Below are 14,529 nucleotides of genomic sequence, written 5' to 3' on the forward strand. Positions count from 1 at the left end.
CGAACTGGCCAGCTCGAGTCTATCTCCCAGGAATCCAAACAGCCCAGAGTTTAGGCTCACCCTGTGTCCAGCACTGTGAAGTGCAGCCTGACCAAGCAGAGCTTCCTCAGAGCAACACACCCATCGTTGACCACCCCAGGTCTGTGTGGGAGCTGGGCCACTCTGGAAACCCCTGGCTTTCTCATCTCGAAACACATCAAGTTTTCTGTGAACATCTCAGTACTTGCCCTAGTGTCTCCCACAACAGTAGAAGCACATCTCACTTTCCCACAAACATTGTGTTCTCCATAACAGACTGGGAAGATTTCAGAGAAACAAGAACTCTTTCTTTTTAGGGGTGAGACGGAAGTGCGAGGGCTAGGTGCTCAACATCCCCTCAGCCCTCTGCTCACTGACTTCACCTTCCTACCTATCTACTCCTGGGGCACCTCATCCGGACTGGACATCTAGCCTCTAGCCTCTCTACACACCCTCATGACCTGCTGGGGAAAGAGGAGGGAGGGTGGAGGTACAGCCACTGACCTGGGGCTAAGACTAGGGAAAGGCACAGTCCTGTAGGAGCTGGGGAGAGCAGGCAAGAGAGCCCAGGTGAACTCCAACTTTGCCTTGCAATATCCTAAGATCTTCACCCACTCTGTAACATCAGGGAGCTGGGGGACTTGTGGGAAATGCAGAGTTTGAACCTTTGGGCTCAGGTACCCACATGTAAGCACTTCATAGCAAAGGTCCAGTGTGAGCTGGGCAGATCTAAACCTCCCAATGCCTAGTAATCTTTTCAGCAGAGTTCGGGGGTGGATTTCTACAGTCCCGGGCCCTCTCTGCCTCAAAGTCCCAACTATTATCTAAGTAATCCCTGAGGACCATCCTCATGGTTCAGCTCCAAGGCTTTCATTTTAAAGTGACCCACCTTTGGTCCTGTTTGTCCTGAAGCCTGTCTATATTATGAACTCTCCTCACAGTTCACCCTCAGGGCCCCAAACTGCTCAAAGGACTGTCATAGTGGTCCAGATTCCTTTGAGCCAGCCTTGATTTCCCAGCTTTCTACGGGTGATTTGCCCCTGAGTCCTGACCTTCCTATGGCCTTGTCCCAGCACCCTGGCCCTCTGTGGGGTGGTCTCAGGATCTTAACCCTCCTCTTTAATTTATCTTGAGTTGGCCCATCTCAGTGATTCTGCCATTTTCTAGGTCCTGCTGGGTCCTGAGAGCCATTCTTCCTCAATGACCTTTCCTAGAGCCTTGTCAGGTCTCTGATACTGACCCTCCCCCCAAGTGTGCATTCCAAGAGTCGGGGCTCCACCTGTCCTAGGGCCCCAGAACTATGGGAGGTCTGCATAGTCCTAGGGACTGTTCAGTGGCTGGCCCTGAGTAATTCTGGCCTGGTCTGGGTCCTGCCTGGTCTGCGGTCTTGATCTCCCTGGATCCAGACTGGCCCAGACTCCTGTTCTTCCGGGGTCCTGTTCTCTGGAACCCTGCCTAGTGCCAGGTCCAGCCGGACTGAGCTCCTTGTCTTCCCTAGGTCCTGTTCTCTCGGGGTCCAGACTGCTCGGAATCCACCTCGGCTCGGTGTTCTGCCTAGTCTAGGATTCTGCCCACCCCTGGTCCAGCCTAGTCCAGGGTCCAGCCTGGTGCAGGCTCTTCCCCAGGTTCTGTCTGGTCCAGGTTCCTGTCCTCCCGAGGTCCAGACTGTTCCGGGATCCAGCATGGCCCAGGATTCTGCCCTACCGGGGTCCAGACCTCCCAATTCCTGGCCTTCCCGCTGGCTTTTAGGGTACCGCCTCCCGGGCCTGCCGGGGGCGCTGGGCTCGCAGCCTTCTGCCGACCATGGGCCGAGGCCGCGGCCTGAGGAGCGGGCGCGCGGGCCAGGCCGGGCGGGGCGGGCTCACTGACCTGCGTCTCGGGCGGCGGGCGAGCGGGCGCACGCGGGGGCTCGCCGGGAGGGGGAGGGGGCGCCGCTCCCTCTGGGTCCCCCCCAAGAGGAGGAGAAAAAAGCCGTGCAGAGTTTAAAACAAAGAGGCGGAAATGCCCGAACCCAGCCGAGTGCGGAGTCGGGGGCGCCGCGGCTAGAGCATGCGCAGTGTGTGGCTCAGCTCCCACCTCGCAAACGGGAGAGGCGGGGCCTCTGGAAGGCGGAGCCTATAGGGGTGGGGTTCAAGAGGGGCCAGAGGGCGCAAGCGCGTGCTGGCAGCAATTTACTCAGGAAGCTGGCGCGGCGAGCCAGACAGGGTGGAGCTCAGGGGCGTGGTCACAAGGTGAGAGGTGGGTCAGGAGGCGTGGTCAGAAGCACAACCTGGGGAAACTCCACCAGGCTGAAGATCAGGACACTGCCGACCCAAGTGCGTGGGTTGGGAATGAAACCGGAACAACACTTGGACCACGAGTTTCCTCCCCTATAAGCCTTCTTCTTACATTCTAGTCCTTTCTTGGACAGAGAGGGAGAGAGAAAGATAGAGAGAGAGACCCTTCTGCTGGACTTTTCGGACCGTGGAAACCCAGTTTGTCCACTGTGCGTTATGATCACTGTAACTGGCAGAGGGCATTTATTTATTTGTTTGTTTGTTTACTTAATAGTAGTAGTATTCGAGAAAGCCTTTCTATGTGTGTTGTCCTGGCTTTCCTGGAACTCACTTTGTACACTAGGCTGACCTCGAACTAACATAGATCTGCCTGCCTCTGCCTCCCAAGTGTTGGTACTAAAGGAGTGCACTACCACGCACTACCACAAAGTAGTTGTGGCAGCTGTAGGCCAGACAGGGGGTGGGAGGTGGAGGATGGGACAAGGAAGGAGCTAAAGGTTGCCAGCCGATGTTTGGGGAAGGGGCATGCAAAGAATACAGCAATGGCATGTGTACAATGAGGTCGAAAGGGGTGACTTGAAACTCTTGCTGGGGTACTATGAATGGTCCCTTGGAGGGAAGGCTCCCTGGGAAACAGAATGGGGACCCAGGAAGGTAATTATACTCTACAGATATCTGACAGCCTTTGCTACCAGAGAGAGGCTACTGATGAAGGAGAAGATTGAGAGACAGTCCCAGAGTAATGGAGGATCTGGTGTTGGTATTAGAGGTAGCAAAGAGGTACCTGGGCTGGGCTAAGGGCACAGATCTAACTTGACAGACAGCTAGACCCCTAAACCATTTGTCTTCAAGTGGGCTTTTCATGCCTTAGGTAAGACCATATTGAAATGTCACTCTAGGTCTAGGATCCAGACCTTGCTTCTGTGTCTAGCCTTCTGGGATGCTCTAGCTTTATACAACCTCTGGTCTTTCTTGAAGATTGTTGCCTACTTTAGGCCTCCACCTTCCACCACTGATGTCTTCCTCTAGCTAACAGAGGACACATTAGAATCCAGCTATGTGTCCCTTCCCCAGTCCTCACCCTGTATCCCTAGGTGAGCGGATAGCTTCCAACTAGTATCCTTGTATCTTTCCTTGCTCCCTGACTACTTTGAGCACAAAATAGTGGCTTTTATAAAACATTAATTGGGAAACATTCCCTGCTCAAAACCCTCCCAGTGGCTTAACCCAGAGCAGAAACCAGAGGGTTCCTGGAGACTGGAAGAGACCTGAAATCATGTGACCATCCTATTTAGTAATATACTACATTCACAGGTACATGTTGTTCAGCCAAGCAAATGAAGGAACCCGAAATTATGGCACTCAGCTTGATGATAGGGAAGGGAATGCCTTCTTCCTTCTGTCTGCAGCTAGCCGATCTGGGTTACTTGGTACCTCCTCTGTTCTCTGTAATGATGGTCTTCACATCACCCACCCAGTGAGCCTGCTGTCTTAACACAGAACAGAACGAACTGGTCCCATACTTCTTTTAAAAACGTTTTAAAAGATCATTTTGGGGCTGAGGATTTAGCTCAGTGGTAGAGCGCTTACCTAGGAAGCGCAAGGCCCTGGGTTCGGTCCCCAGCTCCGAAAAAAAAGAACCATAAAAAAAAAAAAAGATCATTTTGATTTTATGTGTATGGGTGTTTTGCCTGCATGCAAGTCCGTGTACCCCATGTGTGCAGCTTCCTTGGAGGTCAAAATAGACTGCTGGATCCTCTAAAACTGAGTTACAGACAGTTGTGAGCTGCCATGTGGAAATCAAGCCCAGATCCTCTGGAAGAGCAGCCAGTGCTCTCAACTGCTGAGCCATCCCTCCAGCCCCACAATTCCATCTGTCTATGCAGGTTCTCTCTTACCCCTGTCAGGCTTTGCCCTGCCTTCCAACAAATGCTTGACCCAGGGCTCCAAGACATTTTGGGACTAAATTCAAGGTCCGTTACCACCTCTGTGACTCCTGCAGTATTTGACCTGGTTATGTTCTCTTCTTGGATTGATCGCTTGCTCCTAGCTGTGTTGAGAGAATCCCATAGCACCTGGGTAGAGCCTGTGAGGCAGCCCATTGCAGAGAAAAGAGTAAGACTCCTCTCCGGTCCTGTCTTGTGGTTAGTTCCTCCTACTCCTTGTTGTTGTCTTTGTGCTCCATTCACAGACTGCGTGGCTCTCCTTGATGCCTCTGGGCACGTCAGGCACCTGCACCTCAAGGCAATAGTGGGTGCATCTTTACCCACAGCGGCTGAAGGCATGGAAAACGGAGGCGCACCTCTCACCCTCACTGCAAAGTAGGCATGAGTATACAAAAGCTGCATGACCCTCCCACCTAAACAACTAACACACTGGACGAATGAACTAAGTAGCAATTTACAAACATGTCAGAAAACCAGGTCTTAGGAAGGCCCAGAGGAAGAAGGAATTCTTGAGTGAACCTTGGGGGAAGCCAACGGACCTGCCTAGGTATGAGCTCTGGATCTGCACAGTTCTGCAAAGCCCTCAGCTTAGCATCGCTAGTCCTTCATGGAAACTGCTAGAGTTGGGGGAGAGTGGGGGAAAGGAGAGGGTGGGGGAACTTGGAGTTCAGCAGGCAGGCATCAGCCCCAATTAAATGTTGCAGGAAGCCCTGATGGTCTAGAGGTATCCAGAAGGCTTCCAGCAGTGGGATAAAGGAAAACAACTGCTCTGCCCAGCCTGATAAATTAGGAGGCCTGGAGGGGACCGAGTGCTGGGTAACTCGGTCTTATCTGTGATATTGCTATGATGAAACACCATGGCCTAATGGCACAGAAGTGTTTACACCTGCATATGGTGAAAACTCTCAGGGAAAGGCGTGACATCCACATCTAGTAACACTGGCGGCCAGAGACACAAAAGAGAATTTGACCCCAGGGGAGAGAACAGTCTCTCAAAATACACCGTGAAACAGCACTGGAGAGCTGAGTTGTGCACAAAAGCAGTTTTGGACCTGCGAAGTAGATAGGGGGCCACGGCCACGTCTTGTTGGTGACGGATACGGGAAAAGCAACTATGATCCCACCCTATGGGAGCAGCTCCAGTAGCTGCTGCTGGATCAAGGGAACCAAGCCAGATGCAACATATGTTGCAGCAGTCAGATAAGTGGGTCCTGTTTTGGCATCTGGTGATATCAGAGATTCAAGGCCTATCTTAAGATAATATATAATAATGGTGTATGGTATATGTTTATATAATAATGGCGTTGTGATTTTTTTTAAGTGGCCTCAACTTTAATACATAAATATTAAAATCCCATGGGGTGGTTGGGGGGTTGGAGAATGATATAGCCTCTGAGACTTCCTCAGGACTAGGTGGAGGCAAGGAATATGGACAAACCAAGACTTGCCATTAATTGATCATTATTGGATCGATCTCTCTCTCTCTCTCTCTCTCCCTCTCCCTCCCTCCCTCCCTTTCTCTTCCCCTCCCTTCCTCTCCCCTCCCCCTCTTCTTTTCTCCATCTTTTTCCCCTCATGTCTTAGTTAGGGTTTTACTCCTGTGAAGAGACACCATGACCAAGGCAACTCTTATTAAGGACAACATTTAAAATATTTTTTTTTTTGGTTCTTTTTTTCGGAGCTGGGGACCATACCCAGGGCCTTGCGCTTCCTAGGTAAGCGCTCTACCACTGAGCTAAATCCCCAGCCCCTAAGGACAACATTTAATTGGGGCTGACTTACAGGTTCAGAAGTTCAGTCCATTATCATCAAGGCAGGAGCATGGCAGCATCCAGGCAGGCATGGTGCAGGGGGAGCTGAGAGTTCTACATCTTCATCTGCAGGCCTCTAAGAGAAGACTCACTTCCAGGCAGCTAGGACCAGGTAAGGTATTAAAGCCCCCACCCACAGTGACACACCTACTCCAGGAAGGCCACACCTTCTAATAGTGCCACTCCCTCTCCTAAGCAAATACAAACCACCACACTTCATCACCCCTTTTGTCTTTGAACTTTTCCATAATAAAAAAGTGTAATAAGCCAGGTCGGGCAACACAGTCCTATAATACATGAAGCCAGGAAAAAGGCTCGTTTAAGGCCAACTTAGGCCTTTACTTAACTTAGTATGATCCTATCTCAAAACACAAAGTAAAATGACAGCTGGGGATGTATCTAAGTAGCAGAGCACTTGATTAGTATGTATGAACCCCAGGTTCAATTCCCAGCAGTACAAAATTCCCAAGCAGGCCAGTGAGATGGATCGGTGGATCAAGGTGTTTGCCACCAAGTCTGACATTTAATACCTAGGATCCAAATGATAGAAAGAAATAATGGAGTCCCCTAAGTTGTCCTCTGGCCTCCACGTGTGTGCCATGGCATGCACATAACTATATGCACACAAACGAAATGAAATAAAAATAGACCAAACAAAGCATGGTGAACAGCTAAGTTACAGTTAAGTTATAGAGAAATAGAAAAAATATGTTGGAGTGGGTGTGGCCTTGTTGGAGTAGGTGTGGCCTTGTTGGAGTGGGTGTGGCCTTGTTGGGGTAGGTGTGGCCTTGTTGGAGTGGGTGTGGCCTTGTTGGGGTAGGTGTGGCCTTGTTGGAGTATGTGTATCACTATGGGCATGGGCTTTAAGACCCTACTCCTAGGTACCAGTCTTCTCCTAGCTGCCTTTGGAACAAGAGGTAGAACTCTAAGCTCCTCCAGCACCATGCCTGCCTAGACGCTGCCATGCTTCCCACCACAATGATAGTGGACTGAACCTCTGAACCTGTAAGCAAGTCCCAGTTAAATGTTGTCCTTTCTAAAAGTTGCTGTAGTCATGGTGTCTGTTCATAGCAATGAAACCCTAAGACACCCCCAAAAGAAGTAACACTGTAGACAGAAAACCATTGAAGAGAACTCTTTAAAAAATAGTGACATAGCAGGCTGGAGAGTTGGCTCAGAGCTTAAGAGCACTGACTGTTCTTCCAGAGGTCCTGAGTTCAATTCCCAACAACCACATGGTGGCTCACAACCATCTGTAATGGGGTCCGAGGCCCTCTTCTGGTGTGCCTGAAGACAGCAAAAGTGTACACATTAAATAAATATATTTTTTAAATTGTGATAAGGATGTTGAAGTGTAGCTCTCCACAGTTAATGGATTCTGGTGGGGGTGCAGGTGGGGGAAGACTCAGTTTTCCTTAAAGGACTGGCCACTGGGAAGCCATGCTTCAGTGGAAATATGGACAACACAAATTGTACTTGTTTCTTCCTCTTCCTCCTCCTCCTCCTTCTCCTCTTTCTCTTCTTCTGGGAGGAAGTCACAAGGGTGGGGGTGGACCTGGAAGGACTGGGAAGTGAGTGTGATTGGGGTTCATGATGTGAAATTCCCAAATAATCAATAAAAAATATAAAAAGAAAAAAAAGAAAACAGCAATCTGTATCTAATAGATAATATAGAATCCCACATGAAACAAATAGAAAAGATATAGGATGGCTTTTTTCAAGTGTATAGGGAGAGTGAGTACAAGCACTAACAAAGTGGTTTGTATGTTTAGATTGCTTTCTATTGTATGTATTATGGGTATTTTGCCTGCATGTACGTCTGTGCACCATGTGTATGCACTGCCTTCAGAAGTCAAGAAGAGCATGCTTGATGCTTGGGACCTGGAGTTACAGATGCCATGAGCACTGGGACCCAACCCAGTGTGTTAATCTGGATTCTCTAGAGGAACAGAGCTGAGAGAATAAATCTATATTTATGGGATTTCTGCATATACAGTGGCCTAGAGGCTGTGGCCCAGCTAGTCTAACAAAGGCTGTCTCTCAATGGAAAGTCCAAGAATCCAGTAGTTGTTCCAGCCTTGATGCACAAAGAAACCCTGTCTCGAAAAACAAAACAAGAAGATAAACATGAGACTCCACAATCCCTCTTTAGATATAGAACTAGGGGAAATGAAGACAAAGTGTCTACACAAAACCTATATATAAGTACTCAGAATGGCAACATTTTCAGTGTGCCTAAAGTGGGAACATTCCAGGTATCAATGGGTGAATGAATGAGGGTGTGAGTGAATGGATACAATGTGGCATATACTTATAGTAAAATATTATTTGGCAGTAAAGGAAAAGTGGCTGCCACAATATAGATGAACCTGAAAGTGCTATGATGAGCAGAAGAAGCCAGTCACACAAGTGTGACAGAAGGCCACATATTACATGACTCTATTAAAGATAAGTGTTCAGAACAGGCAAATCCACAGAAACAGAGACAGATACATGGTTGTCAAGAGTGACTGTGCAACTGTGAGTGAACATTAGCATTCTCTGAAGTGACGATATAAAACTATTTGAGTGGTAACTACATAAAAATCTAAAACTTGTGAATTTCCTTTTTTTAAAAAAATTGGGGGGGTAGGGTTCTATGCTGGCCTTTAACCCTCTAAATAACTGAAGATGACCTTTTGAACTATGGATTCTCTCTCCTCTGCATTCCAGGGGCTGGCACCGTGCTCCAACCAACATATTCCCTTGAATTTTGTCATTTTTTTATTCACCTGTGTGTCCTCTGTGTGTGTGTGTGTGTGTGTGTGTGTGTGTGTGTGTGTGTGTGTGTGTGTGTGTGTGTGTGTATGGAGACCAAAGGACAACTTTGAGTGGATTGTTCTCTGCTTCTACATGACTGAGAAAGGGTCTTTGTTGTTTATGCTGCAGTGCCTACCACAGGCTAGCTAGCATGTGAACTTCTGAGCAGTTCTCCTGTCTTATCTCCCTTACCACTCCAGAAGTGCTGGGATTACAGATATACACCACCAATTCTGGGTTGTTTTTTTTTTTCTTTTTTTCGGAGCTGAGGACCGAACCCAGGGCCTTGCGCTTGCTAGGCAAGCGCTCTACCACTGAGCCAAATCCCCAACCCCAATTCTGGGTTTTTAACATGGGTTCTGGGACCAAACTCAGGTTTTCATAGGCTTTTACCTATCTTGCTGGCCCCATCTGGGTACTTTAAATGGCTTCCATGCGAATTGTGTCTGAATATATATATATATATATATATATATATATATATATATATATATATATATATATATGTATATGAAACTACAAAACATTTAGGACTGATTAAAAAATGAAATGTTGCCTATTTACTCCCATGGAAACAACAGTAAAGTTAAAGAACACACACACACCCCATACACACACACACACACACACACACACACACACACACACACACACACCATACACACAGCTTACTTTATACAGTCATAGCCATGCTCACACAGTGAATTCAAAACCCAATTCACATTAGATCCTTTTAGGGAGTTACCCTCCATGAACACCTCAGGCTACTGCACAGTCTCTGTCCTCACAATAGGGCAGTTTCATCCAATATAGGAATGTTTGTTTCCTAGACTTTGGAACAGTGAGGATGAGGAGTTGCCAGAGTTAAGGGGAGATTGCCCTCTCCTTCCTGAAACAAAGACGACATAGATTTCAGAGTATAAATCTCTGGAAGGGAGATAAGGAGGTCACTGCAGTCCAGGTTGGGGGATGGTGGGCTTGTTCTAACCGGAGTCTCCTGAAGGGTATCCCAATGTATATACCAGCATTATCAGAAGTGTACCCCAATGTATATACCAGCATTATCAGAAGTGTACCCCAATGTATATACCAGCATTATCAGACCAGCTGAGGAACCATTACAAAACCAGTTGCTTTGCCTTGAGCACCAAATGTTTTGTCTGTGCCTAGGACTCTTGTGTTCCCTGTTACTCACGTGTGTAAATTCGGACAGCTATCTGGGCTTATGAATGGTTAGAGCCAAGACCCTCCATGTTCCTTATTTAACATGTGCTCATTCAACACCACACCAAAGAGATGCTCTTTTTAAATAATTAAAATTATGGTCTTATTCATTTATTTTATTCCGTGTGTAGGAGTGTTTTGCCTGTATGTATAGATGTGCATCAGATGTGTGCCTGGTGTTGGTTGACGTCAGAAGAGGCATTGTAAACCTTGGAGCTGACATGGTCGCGAGCCACCGTGGAAGTGCTAGGTACCAAACTAGAGTCCTGTGCAAGAGCACCATGTGCTCTTCAACTGCAGCGCCGTCTCTCCAGCCCCCGAAGAGACAGCTCTCTTTATGTCTGCATATTCTTGAAAACGGAGCCCCTGAACACTTAAACAAAAAAGCATATAGTCATTTCTATATGCACAAGGACAGACCATACTAAAACCTAAATGTTATCCAAGGATGTGATACATTAACACAGACTAAACTCCAGTTTCAGTCTAAGATAAATGCACAGTGTAGACATCAGATTTTATTACACAAAGGTACAGAAGCTGGGGGTGTGACTACATAGTAGAGACTAGCATGGCCTGTACAAGGATCTGTGTTCACCCCTCATTAGCACAAACACATCTGCTATCTCACACCACACTTAAGCAGAAAACGCCTAATGTTACATATACAAATGGGAAAACCAAAGACTTCACTTCTTTTTCTATTTTTTTTAAGATTTATTTTTATTTTATGTATGTGAATACACCGTTGTTGTCTTCCAACACACCAGAAGAGGGCATCAGATCCCTCTACAGATAGTTGTAAGCCATTATGTGGTTGCTGGGAATTGAACTCAGAACCTCGGGGCTGGGGATTTAGCTCAGTGGTTAGAGCGCTTACCTAGGAAGCGCAAGGCCCTGGGTTCGGTCCCCAGCTCCGAAAAAAAAAAAAAGAACCAAAAAAAAAAAAAGTGAACTCAGAACCTCTGGAAGAACAGCCAGTGCTCTTAACCTCTGAGCCATCTCTCCAGCCCTTTTATTAATTTTCTTAAAAAATATGTATTTATTTATTTATTTATTTATTTATTTATTTATTATGTATATAGTATTCTGCCTGCATGTATGCCTGCAGACCAGAAGAGGGCACCAGATCTCATTATAGGTGGTTATGAGCCACCATGTGGTTGCTGGAAATGGAACTCAGGACCTCTGGAGGAGCAGCCAGTACTCTTAACCTCTGACCCATCTCTCCAACCCAAGACTTCACTTCTTTGGGGTTGGGGATTTTGCTCAGTGGTTAGAGCGCTTGCCTAGGAAGCGCAAGGCCCTGGGTTCGGTCCCCAGCTCCGAAAATAAAAAAGAAAAGAAAAAAAAAGATTTCACTTCTTTAAGGGACTAATAGGTCTGGAGCCATGCAGTCCTGGGGTATGGGCTACAAGCTGGACTACAGCGACTTTCTGGCTTCCATCCTGGGGCTTGTAAGAGCTTTGGGGCTTGATGGGAAAGGGAAGAAGTAGGCATCTGGGGGCCTTACCGTAGGACCCAAATAGATCCCACATAACAACGATCAGAGACCTCTCTCAAAAAAGGAAACAAAAAGGCTCATGTTCTAGCAATGGATCCATTTCCATGGCCATGAGGCTGATGTCACAGTCAGTCAGATTGAGGTACCTGAGAGCCTGGATATGCTGACATATGAGGGTGGGTATCATTGTGGCTTTCCAGCAGGTGAGTCCTGGTTAGATTAGTGAGGTACAGGTGAGTCACTGGATAGATACAGGAGGGAGGCATGCTGTAGGAACCAGATAGGTCTGGGAGGCTCTACACAGCTGTATGTGGGTACCTGAAAGCCTGGGTGGAGGAATGTCCCATAGGTGAAGGGCTTGTCTTTCCTCCGCCCTTGTTTTCCCAAGATACAGCCAGTCACTACCCAAACATTTGGAATGGCAGATGGAGGCCCTTGCCCTAGACATTCCCAATACCAGTAAATAACCAGGCAGAGCTCCTGGCTTCATCTCATCTCAGAGAGTATTTAATTCCTCTTAGTATCCCAGGAAAAAAAGGGGCCAAGCCTCATGCTCCAACTGTAGCAGTTACTGAGTTTTTGATAAGATGCTATTTGGGGGAAGACCAACTGGCCTAAGAATGCTGGTTTGAAATGCTGGAAGAAATTCGACGTTGGCTTTAAATGAAGGGAAAGACACTGAACATAGATTTCACCATGGCTAGGGGTTGAATGATAAGCCCCTGGAGATGGCCACCCAGAAGATGCCAGGCTTCCTTTGGTGATTGCCAAGGGCATCTCCCACATGTAGCTCCCTCTAAGGTGTGAGGATGGTAACTTGTTGAGATTTGAGCAAAATGGTCACATTGACTACAAGAGAATAAAAAGTCATCATCTGCAAACAAATGCAGGTCCTATGTCACAGGGTTTCTTACAATTAAATTCGCCGCGTTGAAATAATTGTAGATTCTACACACACACACACACACACACACACACACACACACACACACATACAGGGTGGCAGGGGAAGAACCTTTCTGTTGTTTTGTAAAGGTGACAGCTCATAGGACACAAGAGTTGAGTACCACAGCCTTGACAGGGCACTGGTGGCCCACTCATCTCCCTAAGCCTCTCTGGCTTTGTTTCTGCTTGTTTACTTGTAGTTTCTGAACTTTACATAGCTATATCCTACGTGTGTCCCATGTGTGTCCACCTCCATGGCCACATAAAGGATATCATCAACATAACAAAGCCCTTCTATGGCACCTTCACAACCCACCCTCTCCCTCCCTACGAAGTCTCTGACCCACTACCAATCTGTTCTCCAGTTCTTAAAAAAAAGTTACATAAATATTGTGTTGGTCTATTTGGGGTTGCTGTGATGAGGTGCCTGAGTCTGGGTAACCTGACAAGAAAAGAGCTTTTGTTTGTTACACAGTGCTGGAGGGTCAAGCGTTTGGCCCAGCCGTCATGTCAATGCTAGTGAGTACCTATTGGTGAATGGTGTCACAATGAAGGGAGCATTGCTAGAGCCAGTTATCATGCTGGCAGAGAGGAAGCCAGAGTGAGTGGATGGGCTAAGATTGGTCCTCTCTTCCCTTCCCCATCCCTTTTTCTTCCAGTGTTGGATGTGGACCTCAGGGTCTTGCCTGTTCTAAACAAGTGTCCCACCACTGAGCTAAGTCCCTAGCACCCAAGCTCTTTTTAAATAATTTTTGAGAACCAGCTAAGGGGTCCCATGAGAATTGGAGAGCTATGTGTCTTCCAAAAGCAGCACCTCAAATGATCTGAAGATTTGCTCTAGGACCCAGGTTTTAAAGTCTCTTCCATCTCAACATCACCACTTTGACGGCAAAGCTTCTAGCACAAAAACACTTGGGAAATACACCCAGATAATAGGAGACCATTGCGAATGGACACACACAGCATATAGCCTGGAGGGCTGGCTTCTTTCCCCTCACTCTGTCTATCCAGGTTGTTGTCTTAGCCCTTCGTTCCTGAGTAATATTCCACGGTGCCTCTACTGCTGTGACCACTCGATAACTGAAGGACAGACACCTGGGTGTTGACACTGTTTTCGATGATCACAAATGAAGCTGCTGCAGGTTTTTATCTCTTGCAGATAAAGCTCATGACTGCAATGGCTGAGTTATAGCTACATTCTTAGTTCTACAAGAAGGAAGCTTCCGACTTGTTTTCTACAGCCTTGACAACATTTAGAATTGTCAGTATTTTTTATTTTACGGTATTAGCTCAGTGTGGGTTTTTTGTTTGTTTGTTTGTTTTGTGTTTTGAGACAGGGTTTCTCTGTGTAGACTGGCCTCAAACTCAAATTCACCTACCTCTGAGTGCTGATATTAAAGGCATGTTCCACCACCATCAGGAGTTCACCGTATGTTTTTTTTGTTTGTTTGTTTTTAAGATTTATTTGTTATATATGAGTACATTGTAGCTGTCTTCAGACACACCAGAAGAGGGCATCAGATCCCATTGCAGATAGTTGTGAGCCACCATGTGGTTGCTGGGATTTGAACTCAGGACCTCTGGAGGAGCAGTCAGTGTTCTTAACCGCTGAGCCATCTCTCCAGCCTGCTCACTGTGGTTTTACGTCAAATGTTTCTGGTGGCTAATGAAGTTTGTCATTAAGCCTTATTTGCCACCCGTGTTTTTTTTCTCTTTTGCTCATATCCTTAACTGGATTTTAAAAACACCATGTAGTAGTCCTTTTTTAGATCTGCGGTTTGCAAATATTTTCTTGCAATCACTGTGTAGAAAAACCTCTTGATAGAAACCGCATTAACCCTACAGGCCAAGTCAGATAAAACTAATATTAGCTAGCATGCTGAGTCTTTCATTATGGGAATAAGGTATACTTGTCCATTTCTCTCGTTGATTTATTTCATAAGTGTTGTTCAATTTTAGCATATTAATGCCATACCTGTTTACAGCTAAATATTTTATATAGTTCA

At 46.8% G+C, this 14,529-nt stretch overlaps 1 protein-coding gene across 1 annotated transcript in view; it reads right to left on the reverse strand.

Annotated features, from left to right (window-relative positions):
* Pcgf3 (polycomb group ring finger 3) overlaps positions 1-2,011 on the reverse strand; it is a 37,132-nt gene extending 35,121 nt beyond the window's left edge. Inside the window, 1 exon segment of the mRNA NM_001107245.2 lies at positions 1,888-2,011. The gene's annotated coding sequence lies outside the window, so the exon portion shown is untranslated.
* Positions 2,012-14,529: the final 12,518 nt, after the last annotated feature.

This window comes from Rattus norvegicus, chromosome 14 (genome assembly GCF_021556685.1).
Source record: "Rattus norvegicus strain SHRSP/BbbUtx chromosome 14, alternate assembly SHRSP_T2T, whole genome shotgun sequence".
NCBI lineage: Eukaryota > Metazoa > Chordata > Mammalia > Rodentia > Muridae > Rattus > Rattus norvegicus.